Below are 14,127 nucleotides of genomic sequence, written 5' to 3'. Positions count from 1 at the left end.
TATGTTACTGATTTGTTTTCTCTTTTTCCTAAAAGAACATGTTGATATGTCATTGTGGCCTGATTTTAAGGAGAGTTTTGACTCTCAATTTTTAACTTAAAAGGTTAACGCTAATTTGGTTTTTTAATGAATTTATAATATTGATTTGGATCATTTTTTTCAAAATATTTTAGTGGTCCTAATTCAAAGACAATAGGTATAAAACTATGATTTGATCTACAAATTTCTGAAAATCATCTGTAATATAAACCTGGCCATGTTGATATGAGAGTTGTTTGATTTAGGCATTCTGGGATTGTATCTATTTTCAGGCCTAAAGGTACAGCTCATGAGTGTAGTATGTCTTCTGAAGAGATTAATAGTTGCACAGTTATTTCTATAGGTAATATGACTTGATTATCTACTGCTAACAACCGCAGTTCTCCTGGTTTTAGGTGTGATGTAGGGATTATGTAAGAATTAAAGGTTAACTCTTCATCATCTGTATACTTGTATAACTCAATATCATTGGTGCCCTATAGTTTTCATGGTAAGGGAGGAGTTATTTACAACTTTCTGCAACCTCCCAAAATAGGGGGTTTTGTCTGTTATATATAGGATTTGTAATAAGGGTAGTGAAATTCAATTTAGAATAATGGCTAGCAGAATTGTTTAAACGGTCTCTACTTCCAGTGTGTCTGTTGTGCTGGCAGAGTCAGCTTTGTTGTTAACATTAATGAAATAATATAGAGGGTTAAAGAACATTAAAAAGACAGTTATCAGTGTGTGATCATGAAAGTATAATAATTCTTTTATAGTAGGTGCTGTTGCATCTTGAAAGCCTGATTGGAGGGGATATACCATGGAGATATATACGATTTTCTCTATAATTCAACTTTGACAACGTTATGTAAAATTTTACTGATATCTCATTTATTGAGAAAGACATAGTAGCTTTGATGTTGGCTTGAAACCAGTAGTAGAGGGTTTGGTTCACTCCTTTCTTAGCTTTTTAAAATTAACTTATATGGATTCTTAAATGTGTGATATGGTTGAGGACATCCATTTCATCACTCAAGACTTGCAGTAGTTAAATCTACTGTTAAGACTTCCCGTTTTGATGCAAATGCTCCTCAGATAATGAAGATTATTAATATTACTGCTGTTAGATGAATGTGAGCCTATTGATGAAATAGTATTTCATATTGTGTAGGCAACTGAATAGTCGGAATATCATCGTGGCATTCCAGATAGACTCAGAAAGTGCTGTGGGAAGAAGGTTATGTTTACACCTGCAAATATAACTATGAAGTAAATTTTTGCTCATGTAGAACTAAGAGTATAGCCTGAGACTAGTGGAAATCAGTTTACAAAATCTCCTATATTGGCAGATACGACTGCTGTTGAAAGTACATAGTGGAAATATGTAACTGTGTTAGCATGTATCATAAAGGACAATACCTGAAGAATTAGCCAGGATAATTCCTGTTAATCCTCCTACTGTAAAAAGGAAAATGAAACCCAGGGCTCATATTATGGCCAGAAATCATTTGATACTGCCTCTGTGAAGTGTTACTAGTCAACTAAATGCTTTCACCCCTGTTGCAATAGCAATAATTATAGTGGCTGTTGTAAAGTATGCTCATGCATCAACATCGATACCTACTGTAAATGTGATGAGCTCTTACAATGAAATCTAAAAATCCAATTGATATTAGAGCTCCTGAAGTGAAGTGAAGTGAAGTCGCTCAGTCGTGTCCAACTCTGCGACCCTGTGGACTGTAGCCCACCAGGCTCTTCTGTCCATGGGATTCTCCAGGCAAGAATACTGGAGTGGGTTGCCATTTCCTTCTCCATTTAGAGCTCCTACTATACCCATATACCCAAAAGGCTCTTGGGCAAACTATGAAAATAAAAAATTGCAGTTGTTAGCTCCTTTTACGCAAAATGAGTCTTACCATGATCTACACATGTAATTTTACATTATTGCAACCAAAGATACATATAATACTTACAAATTTCCTATAGGAATCTTTGCGTAAGATTCACGCTTATCTGCTGTTTAATGCTGGCGCTAAAGAATAGAGAGAGACCTGCCAGTTAAAACCTACGATAGACGTGGAAATGCTAGGATAAATCTTATCTGATCCAAGGATCGTCATGTAGCATCAGGATGTGTTCCTTTAAAGAGGATACTTGATTGCAAGCAAGCTCCTCTACTGTCTGCTTCTTGAAAGTCTGGATGGTCTATCGTGATAGATGCTGGTTTTGTGGGGCCTTAGGTAATTTTGGCAGGGATCCAGTTAAGAAAATAGAGTATAAAATTATGTAAACAAATTTGGGAATGAGAATAGTTATTTACTTAGAATGAGACAAAAAACCATGATAACTTACTAAAGTCTTGGCAATTATAGTCTATTTTCATATTACTTCAAGCCGTTTTCCATTCATGCTTACTTATTTCATAATTTTAACGTGGCTTCCTTCTCACATCTAGAATACTGAAGACCTTCCAAGAACTGCAAATACTTGCAAGGCCCTGGTCAAGTGTGGGAATGGAAGGTAAACTTCACTAGCTTTGTAGTAAATCTTCAAAGCTGGTTGGATGTCATCACCGACTCAATGGGCATGAGTTTGAGTAAACTCCGGGAGGTGGTGATGGACAGGGAGGCCTGGCGTGCTGCAGTCCGTGCGGTCACAAAGAGTCAGACACGACTGAGCAACTGAACTGAACTGAAATCTTCCTCTGCTTAGACATATGAAAAAATGTCTACTACATGCCAGGTACTGTTGTTGGTATGAGAATGCAGTTTGGAAGAAAGGCCCTATTTTTATAGAGCTTAATGGTAGGATGGGATGGGAAAAGTCAGTATGTCAAACAAGTAAATATATCACCCAGTGATAGGTATGGAGCAGAAGATTAGGGAGAAGAAAAGGGAGAATTCTTATATACAGTGGGTCAGGGGAGATCTCTCTGAAAGGATTACTTGAAGTTAAGATCAGAAGGAAGTGAAGGAGTGAGTCGGTTACACATGTGAGAACATCATTTCCTGAGAAAAGCAGGAAGTAAATGGCTCTGGCCTGGGAGGGGGCATGCCTTACCCATCTGGATAGAGTAGAGTGAATGAGAAGTAGAGGGAGAAATCGCACAGAATCTTGTAGAGCAGCAGTCCCCAACCTTTTTGGCATCAGAGACCAGTTTCCAGGAAGACAGTTTTCCCACTGACCGGGGAAGTGGGGACGGTTTCAGAATGAGTCAGGCACATTCCATTTACTGTGTGCTTTATTTCTATTATTATTACACTAGCTCCACCTCAGACCATCAGGCATTAGATCCTGGGGGTTGAGGAACCTCTGTTGTAAAGCTTTCAGTTTTGATGCTGAGTGAAATAGGACCAGCCAGTTGAAAAGTAGAGCCAACAAGATCTGATGGATTAGGTCGTGGGAGAAATAGAGGTGTCAATGATGATACCTGGCTTGAGCAGCTAGAAGTTTCACTTTCTAAGAGGAGGAAGTCCTTGGGGGTGGGGAGATAGGTGTCACAGAGGCCATGGGAGGCTGTGCTGGTGGTGAATAGCCGGAGTTCAGGTTTGAGTCCGAGGCCTAGGTACCTGCTGAACATCCCAAAGGAGATATTGGTACTATTGAATGACATGGTACTCGAAGTTCACAGGAAATTTCTGGGCTGCAAACGCAATTTTTTTTTTTGTTAGTGTATATAGATAGTCTCTGCAGCCATGGACTTAGCAGATGGCCTAAGGGATGAATTTATAATGGGACGAGACCGGAGGGTGGCACCTGGGGCACTCAAAATTTTATGATTTGAGATGAGGAAAGTCAGCAGAGCTTGAATAAGAGCTGAGAGAGTAGGTATCATAAAAGCCATAAAAAACTGCTTCAAGAAGGAGGAAATAAATTTTGTCAAATTGTACAGACAGGTGGAGTGATATGGTTGGGGTTGGCCAAAAAGTTCATTTGGGTTTTTGTGTAAGATGGTATGGAAAAACCTGAACCGAATTTTGGCCAACTCCATAGGATTATCATAAATGCTTGTAATGCATTTGTAGAGATTAACAATTCATCTCGTCTCCAGACCCTTGGTATCTTGAAATTCCTGCCACATTGTTGATACTAAAGTGTCCTGAAAGTCAGAAGTAGTTTAGAGAAAGTAGTCAGCTGTCGACAAGGCGGTAACAAGGCAGGAACAGGCAGAGCGTGATTTTGGGACCTCAGTGGATTTTACGTCATTGAACTCTGTGGCTAAAAGTCCAAGAGCTTGCTGAAAATGCAGAAACCTGGAACAGTATTATGTCTAAGCTTCACTTCTTTTTCGGCCTCTCCTGGGTTTCTGGAAATCTTGTATGCAGTTGTTAGCAAGCAAAGGAAATAACCTTAGTAGCCTTTATCTTTTTTGTTTTTCTCCTTTTGTTTTTAGCTGAGAAAGACCATAAGTATTGAGAGAGGTAATGCTTTTTAAGTGGAAATTTCTAACAAAAGCACTTAGACACAGAACTTCTTCCAGCAAAAATGTAAAGCCTTCTTTTAAAAAATTTTAAACGTATTATTGTTCTAGAATGAATAAGTATAAACGTGACTAAGCAAATGTTTAAAAGACTCTAACCTTTATTTTTGAAAGGGGCTCCAACTCATCAACTTCAATACAGTCAAGAAATTAAACCAATTATTTTGGTTTTCATTATAATCTTATATTCAAGCTGAAGTTTAATTTCTTCTGGAAATTGACAGCATACCTTGAATTGGAGAATATGCATATCCCGGCAGCGTGCTTAGCATGTAGATAATACTGCATGTTAAGCCCACACGTCCCTGAGGCTAAAATCTTAGAAAGAAAAAAATTGGAGTGCCACTTTTATTTGTTTTTATTTTTTATTTTGTATTGAGTTATAGCTGATTAACAATGTTGTGATAGTTTCAGGTGAACAGCAAAGGGACTCAGCCATACATGTACATGTATTCATTCTTCCCCAAACCCCCCTCCATCCAGGGGCCACATGACATTGAGCAGAGAGTTCCACGTGGGGCGTAACTTTTCAATTGTATTTGAATCCCTTATCAGATACTCAGCTGCCACATCACTTCTTTGGTAAATATAATAAAAATTTATTTTGAAGGTTTCTAATTCCAAACTTAAGGGATTTCAAACTACTGAAGATAAAAAAATATATGCATGAAAATCAGAGGAATTTATGTCTTTCTGATTGGAAGATTTCCTTAACTGGTGCTACCAGAAAAACACTTCTAGAATGAAACAATAACATGTTTATTGATCATTTAAAATTTTTAGATAACATTTTAGATTGTCTAAGGTAAAGTTGCATTTTTTCACAATGCCAAGTCAGGGATACTTTTAATTTATGAAGACTTTTACATAAAAATCAAAACTTGTAACTTGTGGCCATTCTCTTATTTTTAATTTAGTTATTGACTCATTCACTCATGTGGTGATTCATTCACACAGATTCTTTTTTTAGTTGACGTATAGTTGATTTGCGATACTGTGTTAGTTTCTGGGGTACTGCAAAGTGATTCAGTTATATAGATAGATTATTGTTGTTTAGTCACTGAGCCATGTCCAGCTCTTTTGCAGTCCTAGGGACTGTAGCCCACCTGGCTCTTCTGTTCATGGGGTTTCCCAGGCAAGAATACTAGAGTGGGTTGCCATTTTCTTCTCCAGGAGATCTTCCCCACCCCAGGATGGAATCCACACCTCCTGCTTAGCCAGCAAATTCTTTACCACTGAGCCACCTGGGAAGTCCACATAGAAAATGGATATGCTTTTTTCTTTTCTTTTCTTTTTTCAGATTCATTGCCATTATGATTTATTACAGGATAGCAAATTTAGTTCCCTGGGCTATACAGTAGCACCTTGCTGTTTATTTTATATATAGTAGTTTGCATCTACTAATCCCAAACTCCTCCCCCTCTACTTCCCCTTTGGTAACCATCAGTTTGTTTTCTAGGTCTGTGAGTCTGTTTCTGGTTTCATGTAACAAATTCTTATTGAGTGACTGCCATGTGCTAAACACAGTACTATTAATGGGGGAAACATTACTGAACTTAGCTCTCAAAAATCCCTACCTTTGTAGAGTATTCACTGCAGAATATAGAGACAGACCATAAACAGCAAACCTATTAAATAATTTCTTTTAGTAGTAAGAGATGATAGTGTTTGGGGAATATTATAGCATGGTAATGGAGATTGGGTATACTGTGGACAGGTTGCAAATCTTCATTGTTGTCAAGTTAGACCTTATTAAAAGGTGACATTTGAGTACCTCTATCTGGAGGAGAAGTGTCCGAGATAGAAAAAATAGAAAAAAGGAAATGTTATTACTGTGAAAATATCTTGACTATCTATTCTTGATCAATAAAAAAAATATCAATGTTGAACATTTCAGTAATTGTTATTTAAATTGTCCTTTATGGCTGAAGTTCCCTAATGGTCACAGTGCATTTAGTAAATTTCTCTCTCCTGGAAAGATGCTAGCAGTAAAGAAAATAATGATGATAAATCCTTGTCCTCAAGCAGATCTGACAGCGTCTGAAAACTATGACTTTAAAAGTTATTGAAACACATGGAGTTATAAACTGTGTTTATAGAGTTTCGATGAGAAATCTATATGCGAAATCTGTGCCCGATTAGTGCTTAAAGTTGTGGCTGAGGAATGGCCTGACCCCTAAATCCTCCTCAAAGGAGGTCACAGAGTTCCACTAGGCAATCGTCTTCACAGTCATTACTACCATAGGATGGGTCATAAGAATGGCCAGGAACCCACGTTCTTCTGAAGCACAGTGCCTAGTGAAAGGCAGAGACTCCTCAAGGTTCTACCTCACAAACTGGTGGAGGGTCTGATTTGGATTGTAGACGTGAAAAAATATTCAGGTCACAAACAGAGGGCTGAAACCATGAAGGGCATGCTATAAAGAGAAGTGTTTTGCCAAACAAAATGTATGGTGTTGGGTAAGAAAAAATAAGGGCACCAGAAGAGTCCTTTGAATAGAGGTATCCTGACATACAGTGTTGTTCAGTGTCTCAGTGTGTCTGTTTCTTTGTGACCTCATGGACCACAGCATACCAGGCTTCCCTGTCCTTCACCATCTCCCAGAGTTTGCTCAAACTCTTATCCATTGAGTTGGTGAGGCCATCCTAACATATATGCTTTTTGCTTATTAAAAAAAAAAACCCTGAAAATTAAAAATTAAATCTAGTCTCAAGTATTTTAACTCAACCAGACATTCAGCAATGCTCAAAATATTTCTTTTTCCCTGATGAACTCTGTCTTTCATTTGTGTATGTGTGTGAGTGTGAGTGTGTGTGTGTGAGAGAGAAGTCTAGCTACTTAGTTACCAAATGTGTAGGAAGTTAGCTCAGTTCAGTTCAGTTCAGTCACTTAGTCGTGTCTGACTCTTTGCTACCCCATGAACCACAGCACGCCAGGCCTCCCTGTCCATCACCAACTCCTGGAGTTTACCCAAACTCAGTGGAAGTTAAGCCTATCTTAACTAGGATTTAGCTATCTATAGAATTTCCATTGAGAAGTTGCCAAGCCATCTATTTGTATGCTGGAGACCTCAACACCTCCCAGTAAATGTCCTGTTATTATTACTTTCACTGGAAAAAAGCTCTCAAGTTTCATTTCAGTATTCCAAGGCACATAGATGCCTACATTTTTGTAGGAAAAATTAGAAGAGGATTTCTTTTTCTTATGACAAAGGAGTAGCTTCCTCAATACCATGGTGTGTAGAGCTCAAAGTCTTCACACACATGGTTATGAGGTAGAAAAGTTCCCCTAAGGAGCCAGGAAACTTCGTGGGAAGAAAAGGACTAAGACTTGATGCTTTTGTGTGTGTGTGTGTGTGTGTAAAAAGACTGAATATTTGAATATTCTGAACAGAGTAAAGCCTCAGAGATGAGCAGGTAGGAAAGGACACTGAGCAAATTTACTAAGACCTAAGGAGAAACTAACCATGAGAGTCTGTGAAGAAAATAAAGGCTTAACTTATTCCCAGAAAGAGCTGCCGTGGGCCTGGTGTGACACTGATGGAGAAACACTCACCCTCTCAGCCTTGGAAGCTTGGTCTCAGCATGTGTTCCACCTGTGGATCATCAGGCAGGCTCTCAGGAAGCACACTGGCAGCCTTCGTTGCTGTAACATGCCTGCCGGGCACTAAGGAGATGCTGTACCTTGTAGGCATCTACCTTGACATCCAGCTAAGACAGCCCTGATGCTGGGAAAGATTTTCAAAGTGGGCTCCTGAATTTGTCTTTTGTGGTTTGTATTGGTTAGGGCAGGCACAGTAGCTGCTGTGCGGCCACTCTCAAACCCCTCTTCTGAAATTTCAGTATTCTTTATTATTTTGAAATATCCTCATTTACAAAAGTTTATGTGGGTTTGAAATCCATTTGCATTGCTATAAAAATTCAAAATTACATTACCAAGTGACAGAAAAGGATGTGCATTTAGATTTTTTAAAGATAATTCAACTTGCTATATTTTAAAAAGCTTATTTATTTTTAACTGGAGGAAATCAGCCATAGGTATATATATGTCCCCTCCTTGAATCTCCTTCCCACCTCCCACCCCATCCCATCCTCCTAGGTTGTCACAGAGCACCGGGCAGTTTTTAGGCAACTATATAAAAATGGATAAATGGTTAAAAAATTTTTTTCTCTCCATATGGATAAAGACTTTTTTTGATGTGACTCTGAAGGACTTAAAAAAAAATCATCATTAAAACCATGATAAGGAATTGCCAGTAGCCAGCTCAATCATAAAATATCTATTTTCATGAAAGCAAGCTCAAGTTTCTCATCAAGAAATGGGAGTTCTTTATTTAGAAGTTTTATATAAAGTTAATTGTTAATAGTCTTTATATCACTTTCATTCTATTTTTTACATTGTTACACTGTATTAAGAATCTGACTTTTTTTTTTTATGAGGCCCTGTATAGACATTCTCAAACCCATTCCAGTTTATCCCAATGTGTCAAATGAATATAATCACTTTTTATGTGGAGTATAACCTGAAAATGATTGGGAAGCACTGCAGTGGTCTCCAGTGAATGCTGATGAGCAAGGCAGAGTTTAAAACTAGTTTCACTACTTCTGTGTCTAGAGCTGTAGACAGTAAACCACCTTCGAGTGGATTTGTGCTATCCTGGGAAGAATCAATTGCATTATCCTGTTTAAAAATAATTTTAAAGTAAGTACTCATTGCTTTAGGGGAAATGCATAAGAGTATCTTTTTGTGATTTGTCAAACACTACTTTCCTCAGTTTTCCTTGGTATATAGAAATGGGTGTGGGGAAGAAGTTGATATATTCCCACAAAGGATGAGGCTCTTCCTGGAAAGAAAATGATCAAGACACCAATTGGTTTTCTTTTGAGATTCACTGTTGTCATAATAAACTTCTGTGATAGATTAAGATGGCTCTAACTAAGGCCCCCATTGACCTTGAAGAGGAACTCATCTTTAAGAAATGGAAATCCTGATTGGTGACTTCGATTTATGACTGCCTATGTAAGACTATGCTGGGAGGGATTGGGGGCAGGAGGAGAAGGGGATGACAGAGGATGAGATGGCTGGATGGCATCACTGACTCGATGGACGTGAGTCTGAGTGAACTCTGAGAGTTGGTGATGGACAGGGAGGCCTGGCGTGCTGCAATTCATGGAGTCGCAAAGAGTTGGACATGACTGGGCGATTGAACTGAACTGATGTCATGAAAGGAAGAGTAATTTAGCTTTTTTCACAAGCAAAATATCTCCTCTCTATCCAGATGCTCTGACCTGGAGACCAGTATTTGAGAATAATGGATACATTTTATGGATATAAATTAAGTATGGATTCTTACTTAGGAGTTGAATACCTGGGAGCCCAAGTAGAATACTTCCTTAAGTGATTGTAATAGTAAAAGGAATGCGGTCATTGTTCCTCAAAGTAAAATAAAACAAAAATTCACATACCAGGTTCAGAGAAATCATCTCCAGAACTTTGTGAGATTAGTTTTCAGTGGCAACAAAGGCAGCCTAAAACAGAGCCTGACGTTGATAGATCAGACTCTTCACTTGTGTTTATCTGGTGTTTGGAAATGGATAATTTCTTTGTTCTGGGCAAGTTTCTTTGGTTCTCATAACATTTAACTTATATGCAGAGTACATCATGAGAAACGCTGGGCTGGAAGAAACACAAGCTGGAATCAAGATTGCCAGGAGAAATATCAATAACCTCAGATATGCAGATGACACCACCTTATGGCAGAAAGTGAAGAGGAACTAAAAAGTCTCTTGATGAAAGTGAAAGAGGAGAGCGAAAAAGTTGGCTTAAAGCTCAACATTCAGAAAACTAAGATCGTGCATCTGGTCCCATCACTTCATGGGAAATAGATGGGGAAACAGAGGAAACAGTGTCAGACTTTATTTTTTGGAGCTCCAAAATCACTGCAGATGGTGATTGCAGCCATGAAATTAAAAAACGCTTACTCCTTGGAAGGAAAGTTATGACCAACCTAGGTAGCATATTCAAAAGCAGAGATATTTCTTTGCCAACAAAGGTCTATCTAGTCAAGGCTATGGTTTCTCCAGTGGTCATGTATGGATGTGAGAGTTGGACTGTGAAGAAAGCTGAGCACCGAAGAATTGATGCTTTTGAACTGTGGTGTTGGAGAAGACTCTTGAGAGTCCCTTGGACTGCAAGGAGATCCAACCAGTCCATCCTAAAGGAGATCAGTCCTAGGTGTTGATTCGAAGGACTGATGCTAAAGTTGAAAGTCCAGTACTTTGGCCACATCATGCGAAGAGTTGACTCATTGGAAAAGATTCTGATGCTGGGAGGGATTGGGGGCAGGAGGAGAAGGGGATGACAGAAGATGAGATGGCTGGATGGTATCACCGACTCGATGGACATGAGTTTGAGTGAACTCTGGGAGATGGTGATGGACAGGGAGGCCTGGCGTGCTGTGATTCATGGGGTTGCAAAGAGTCATACATGACTAAGTGATTGAATGGAACTGAACTGAAGGGAAGGAAAAAAAAGAGAGGGTGAAAGGGTTGGATAGGGAAGGGGAGGGTGGGTGGGGAAAGAGACAGACAAACAGACCTTGGTGTTGGATAGCCATGTTGGCCAGGCAACATGAGTAATGAGTTAAAATATTATGAGTAGATTTGACTATAAGTAGTGGAAGGTCCCAACTAAATAATATAATAATATATATATGTGATATGACAGGCATTTTTAGAATTAGTTAAATTTAAAAATTTAGAATTTCTTCATTATAGGAATTTCAAACTTGAGAACCAAATTAGGAAGCTAATAATTATAACTTTAGAAAAGCATATGAAGAACACTGTAAAAGTACAAACTTTAAGTAGTTTCAGACAAAAATATTTGGTACCAAAAATCTCTATAGTTCATCTGCATACTTAAATGCATGAAAATGAACATTTCAGTGCAGAATGGCAAGGGATAAAGAAATTGACATATTTAATGAAAAAGGTGAAAAAAACCTCTCAAAGGAAAAAACATCCTCCAGGACAGAGATATTTCCTTTAATCATACTGAGGTTGCATCCATACCAGTTTAACATTTTCTTTTTCTATCTTCAGATATCTCTCTCTCTCTGCCTCTGTCTCTGTTTATACACGCCCACACATGTAAGTATGTGTCTATACCTTCTTGCATGTGTATCTGTGTTAAAACATATGTTTATACTTAATTTGGTTGGTAAATAAAGTGTGACTTATTCTACAGCGTGTTGACTGCTTCTCAATGAATTTTTTGTGTGTGCTTATTTGTTTCTTTGTTTTCATCATATAATATGTAGGTAAGAATATCTCTTAGCAGATTAATGTGCAAGCAGCACATTTCTAATAGGGTTGTCTTAGCAAGGGTTTTTTTTGTCAGTGGGCCATATTTTAGATGTATTCCAACGGCAATACCAAATGTAGTCATTGACTGCAGTCTTCTTATCCCTGTGTGTTTCAGCAAAGAAGAAATGTTAAGAGATGTTATATATACACACTTTGCGTTTGAGTTTCAAATGGGGGACTTTCTTTGCTGAGAAGTTACGAAGACCAGAAGTATCAACTGTATTCAACTGTTGCACTCAAGGGAACATTAGATGTATGTGAGTTCATTACAGTGTAGACTTGGGTATCAAGTCTTTATCCATCAATATAGTCAGTTTTAGCCTAGGGGTATAAACTATGTGAAAACATTCTTGGCATTTTTTTTTTCAATTGAAGTATATTTGATGTATAATTTTGTGTTAGTTTCTGTTGTACAGCAAAGTGATTCAGTTGTACACACGTGTGTATACTTTTTTACATTTTTTCCATCATTTTTGTTACATGATTTTGAATATAATTCCCTGTGGTATGCAGTAGGATCCTGTTGTTTATCTATTTTATATGTAGTCATTTGTATCTGCTGATCCCAAACTCCTAATTTATCTTTTCTCCTCTCTTCCCCTTTGGTTACCATGAGTCTGTTTTCTGTGTCTTTGAGTCTTTTTCTGTTTTGTAAATAAGTTCATTTGTATCATATTTTTAGATTCCACATGTAATTGATATCATATGATATTTATTTTTTTCTGATCTACTTAACTTAGCATAGTAAATCTCTAGGTCCATCACTGTTTTTTCAAATGGCATCATTTCCTTTTTTTTTTAATTACTGAGTGATTATATATATGTTTATATACAAATGATAAATCTTTATCTGCTTATCTGACAATGGAAATTTAGGTTGCTTCCATATCTTGGCTATTGTAAATAGTGTTGCTATGAATATTGAAGTGCATGTTCTTTTCAAATTAGTTTTCTCTGGATATATGCCCAGGAGTGGGATTGCAGGATCATATGCTAACTCTTTTTTAGTTTTTTGGGGAACTTTCATATTGCTTTCTATAGTGGCTGTACCAATTTACATTCACACCAAAGTGTACTGTTGGCCTTCTTATTCAAGGTTAACACTTGTAGCTATGGCTATATGAAAAAGTGATACCGAAATATTAGTACCTAATCTTGGTATGAGCAATGGTTTTGAATAACTTAGGAATGGGCCATTTCTCTTTGCTTCAAAGGTTCATTTTATTTTATTTTTTTAAGGATGGCATGAATACTTATCAGTCATTCTAGCTTGAATTTGGAATTAATAATCAGCAAAGGGCTTATCATATTTGTTTCTTCTCTAAATTTACAACTAAATGTGTGCTTCATATTTCCATTTTGCAGTGAAAACAGCCCAACCTTAATCTTCACTATTCTAAGAGTAACTTAGGTCAAGCCTACAAGCATTTGGACTTTGAACAATAGATCTTCCATATAAGAAGAGAGATTACTTAGATTTTTAGAAGAATGTGGAGGGTTGGCAATTTATTCAGAGTCTAGGCAATGTGAAATATTAGTGCAGTAACTTAAAGTTACCTTTTTTCCTTGTTTGCCATCGTTTCCCTCAGGAGCAGTGTAAGACATTGTGTCTGTGTTTACCTAGTGTAAAGAATGGGAATGTCATAAAGAGTTGTGCCCAATTCTCAGTGGCCTGCAAGGCGCATGTTTATTGAGTCTGAGAGAGCTCTAATGTGAGGTTGGAATGGGGAGAGGTCTGTTCCTAACCCATGGAATTTAAACACCGCTCCCCACCCCACCCCCTCCAACCAGCCAGGTTTACCAGTAGCAGATTACAGGATTTATTTCCAGGACAAGAATCTTCCAGTGTACTTTCATCAAACATACTTGGCAAATTTCTGCTGAGATATTTCAGCTCAAATTTATTATAACTCACTTTTCCCCCTCATCTCAACTTGATTTATAGTAGAGGAGAATAGCAGGGGAGATAGATGGGCTCATAGTTCTTTTCTTCATAGTCTTGAGAGTCATGACTGAATTGTGCCTGTGAGTCTGTCACTATGACCTCAAGCCCTGGTATTTTGATAATAGAACTAATACTTTAAGCAAAACTCAGAAATGAAAGAAAAATATTGAAAACAGTCCAGTCCCTAAATATGATTATATACAATTGGAGATATATAGGTTTATATAGCTAAATCACTCTTAACAACCATAGTCAGCTGTTCAGGAATTTATTTTTATTTAATTTTCACCATTTAAACTCTAGTTCAAATACT

This window comes from Ovis canadensis, chromosome 23 (genome assembly GCF_042477335.2).
Source record: "Ovis canadensis isolate MfBH-ARS-UI-01 breed Bighorn chromosome 23, ARS-UI_OviCan_v2, whole genome shotgun sequence".
NCBI lineage: Eukaryota > Metazoa > Chordata > Mammalia > Artiodactyla > Bovidae > Ovis > Ovis canadensis.
This window is presented reverse-complemented; position numbering follows the sequence as displayed.